This window comes from Hipposideros armiger, unplaced genomic scaffold (genome assembly GCF_001890085.2).
Source record: "Hipposideros armiger isolate ML-2016 unplaced genomic scaffold, ASM189008v1 scaffold_441, whole genome shotgun sequence".
Classification (NCBI taxonomy): domain Eukaryota; kingdom Metazoa; phylum Chordata; class Mammalia; order Chiroptera; family Hipposideridae; genus Hipposideros; species Hipposideros armiger.
In genome coordinates, this window is record NW_017731791.1 from 366,585 (window position 1) to 370,788 (window position 4,204).

A 4,204-nucleotide genomic window follows, 5' to 3' on the forward strand; every position below is an offset into this window, starting at 1 on the left:
AGTAAGGAACCCAAGGCACAGGTCAGTTAAATAAATTGGCCAAAGTCACCAAACCAGTGGAGTTGGCAGGACCTGGGATCTGAGCCATACAACCTGGCAGAACTAATCAGGAGGCTATTGCGGCAAAGCACGTGCGAACTGATGTGGGTCTGCACTATGCCCTATTTACCCAGGGTCAAGTTCAAGTTCATAGAAAAGTCTACTCCAGTGGTGTGGTCATTGTTTGTGAGACTCAATTAAATTTTAAATGATAGCTTTTTAAAAATATGCTTTGAGATTTTTTTCTCCATGGTCCCAACCTGGGAATCTCACTTAGTTTTAAGGGGGAAAAAAAAAAAAAAAAGCTCAATCATAAACTTCTCTGAGTAAAATACTACATGGATGTGGTTTGGCTTCTTATCCATAAAAGCACTTACAAATCACTTGTTTGATAAAGGCATTAGTATAAATCTGCTCATGGAATTGAGCTTAGAAAGCACAACCTACAGACAAAACTTTGTTGCAGAGATGAACTGACTGCTGAAGATTCAACTGGAAGATGGCTCACAGAGTTATGCTCTGGGGTGTGGAGATATGTTTCGCCATGTTCTTACTGGTTTTGCTCTGATTCCATCCCAGTAATGGAGAGTGTTGTGACCATTCAGCATTGCTTGTTTTTATTTTTTTTTTTAAGATTTTTATTGGGGTATTGGGGGGATGGGAACAGTGCTGGGNTTTGTCTTGAGATAGCTTTTGATTTCTTCCTTGATCTCAGTTTTGAACCATTAACTATTTAGTAGCATGTTATTCAGCCTCGATGTAGTTGTGTGCTTCATTTAGAGGTACTGCTCATCTAGGGTCCAGGGAACTTCCAAGGTTGAATATCTTATAAATTATTTGTAATTTTGGTGTGATCCTGGGAGACAGTCAGCACAGTGTCTGTCTATTCCGCCATCTTACCGGAAATCAACAAACCTGTTCTTATTTAACACTTGTATCAGTCATCTTTGGCTACGTTACACTGCAGTAACAAATGACTCAGTGTCTTACAATTGAAGGATTTATTTCTTGTTCAATCTATATGTTCACCATGAGTCATTGTCTTCACTACAGTTTCTAGATTTAAAGAGAATCTTCAATGTGGAATGTTTTTTTATTTGTAGTAATAGGAAGAGAACATAGTGGAGCCATGTGATGGCTTATAAAGCTTCTGCTAGGAAGTGGCTTGCACAGTTGCTCACAGTTCATTGGCCGAAGAAAATCACATGACTAAGCCTGGCCTCAATGGGCGTCAACGAATAATGCTCCTACAGAGAGGAACAGTGAATATTTTTGAACACTGCTACAACTTACCACAGCTCTTAAGCTATTTCCTTAAAAAAATATGTTTAAGGAATATCAAATCTTCATATTCCTTGTTTGTAGAGCCTTACTGAGATTTTGGTAAGAATTAATTTGTCTGAGCCTTTAGAGGTAAATACTGTTGGCTCTAGCCTCTAAGAACTTTGGTGTCACGAATTCGTTTCTACACTTTACTGTCACTTTGCTACAAGCAACGTATCTCTCTGAGTTCATGGTATTGAAAACTTTAAAACTTTTTGAGACTCAGGTGTCCTCAATTTTTTCTTTTGCTTCAGATGCCTAATTTTTGGCTCTGTATACTTTTTATCAACCAGAGGTGATTTTCAAAACAAAACAAAAAGCTAAACTAGACTAAGATTCAATTTAAGGAGTTTCTGGAGATGCCTCTTAGAATCTGTAGCTAGAGAAAGATATTGATGAGTTGTAGAATTTGAAACCCTTTAGCTACCACACTCTGGCTGGTATCAAGGGACTCATTTTGTTTCCAGAGAATTAATGCTGTTCCCAAAAATTGGCTCTCATATGGCTCATTCAGGTAACCAATGTTGAATATAGAAATTAGAGTTTTGTTCATACAAGTTTATTACATTATAGCTTATGAATCACAGTGGCTACGTGCCAGTTTCCCCTTTCAAACTAAGCAGCCTCTTTGCTATGTTATTCCAGCTGAGTCTTTTATTTGAAGTGTTTCTTCATCTTGGCTCATTTAGCTACAAACAGAAGTTGCCCTATGGGAGATAATGTCTTATGCTTATTTACTTTATAAGATTACCACCTCTGGGCTCATTGCAAGTGCAAAACATATCAGGAAAGAGAAAAATTTGATTTCAGAAAGTCAGGACTCCCTTAACCCTGTCATGTACCTGACTTTCCTTGAACAGTGTGGTGCAGAGCAATCAACTCATTGGATTGGGAGTCAGGCCTCGTGCCTGATCTTTTTTGCTGCTTTGTTGCTGTGTGACGTTGGGCAGGTTATTTTACTTCTCTGATTCTCTTTTCTTCTTTGTAAAACACATGAGTCTCCCAAAACTCTTTGAGTTTCAGGGCCCTGTTCTACTTATGGAATTATGCAGAAGTCATGTAGATTGTTCTAGCAAAATCATTAAAGAAGAGATTTTTGTTTAGAAAATAAAAATATATTTCTTTATATAGAGAAATAATGTGAAAGTTGACAATAACACCTAAGTTTAAACCTATGCTTAAGTTCTGTTAGGTCATTGAAATGACTAGGTCCCCTTCCAATCACAATATGGTGAAATCCACCAGCCACACTGACACATGCACAGCTTTATATTCAAATGTGTAAAGAAGCTAAGGGTCATGGGATATTGAGGAGAGAAAGCTTCCATTATGAAAGAGAGATGCCATAACAAAGGCACAGGATAAAAAACAGACTTGAGGAGATGGGGGGGGGGAGAACTATGTTTAACACTCTTAGATAAGAAACTGCATTCATAAAACAAGGTTGGAATGCAATTTGTGTAAGGAATAGTCAGAGAGCACAAAAGAACTCTTGGAAAGTAGAAATCTAACAGTAGAAATAAAGCAACCTATGATAGGGATAATGTCAAGAAAGTCTCATTAAATGGAGCAAAAGAAAATCTGATGGAAAATAGAAGAAGAGCTATATGAAAATTACAGGACCATATGTCTGACCATATTGAGAGAAATTTTAGCGAGTACAGAAAGAGATTGATAAGAATTGGTGATGAGTACACAGAAAACAAGGCAACAGAAAAGCAAGCAATTGAACGCTACCTAAATAGTGATTATGGTGTAAATGATGAAAACTGATTTCACCAAACAAGTGGGAAGATGCACGTGAGAGGGAGTAGCCTAAGCAAAAACCACTGTAAGAATTATGTTTAAAATATGTAAAAGGTTATCTTTAATAGAAACCCTTAGCGATTTCTGCATGCAAACGTGATGCCATGTCTTCTATGTTTCATATTCTAATAGGAATGGTGATTGATTAATGATGAAGTAGTCATACATTCCTTTTATGAAATGACTTAAAATCACCAGCTAAAGTTAGGAACCAATCTTTGGAAAAGAATAGGATTTTCCCTTTTGAAAAGCCCTCTCACTCATGACAAGATCAAAACGTTGCTTCTCTCCATGCCATGTGCTGTGTTACAAATGTAGAGATACTAATATGCTATGTTAATTATTTATCCAATATTAAAATATGGTTATGAATTATTGCATTATGAAGCAGATGTGTCATATGATCCTTAGGCTTTATTTAGCTTCCCACCTCAGCAAACAAGAGTACCCTTTAATTCCTTTTCCTATGGTTCTGATAAGCTGTGTTTAGTTATTTTAGTGCTGTCCTTTAAAACTTGGAACTGTTTCTTTATTGGCTTGGGTTGAGGAAATGTCATTTGATAACTTGACTATGCGTTTCTATATTGTTGGCATTGATCTCTGTATTGTCATTACCAAGGCTTTCTGAGCTAGTCCTCTGTGATAATTTAGTTTCCACAAAACTGTGGGTTCTGATTTTTTATTAAACATTCAAAATCAAATGATTTCATCAAATGCAAGAAATGATGAGTTAATGGAATTGATATCTCTTCCATGGAGTCCAATCAAATCCTGTCAGTAAAATAAATTAGCAACCGATCATCTCAGAAATTACAAATTCAGTTGCATGCTTTTCTATTTTAATTAAGGAGTTGAAATAACTTTCAATTATGAATCGATTTCTCTGTTTTAGAACTGTTTAGGCCTTTTAACATTGACTGGCTTTCTCCTAAGATCCGGTTCTCTTCTGGGCCACTTCTGTTCTTTGGAGAGCGTTCGCTCAGAGAATACAAAACCTGAGAAGTTATAGTTACTTTCAAAGTGGGAAGGTGGTTCC

At 36.7% G+C, this 4,204-nt stretch overlaps 1 protein-coding gene across 2 annotated transcripts in view; it reads left to right on the forward strand.

Annotated features, from left to right (window-relative positions):
* CYP7B1 (cytochrome P450 family 7 subfamily B member 1) overlaps positions 1–4,204 on the forward strand; it is a 226,974-nt gene that overhangs the window by 173,897 nt on the left and 48,873 nt on the right. The window lies entirely within an intron of this gene.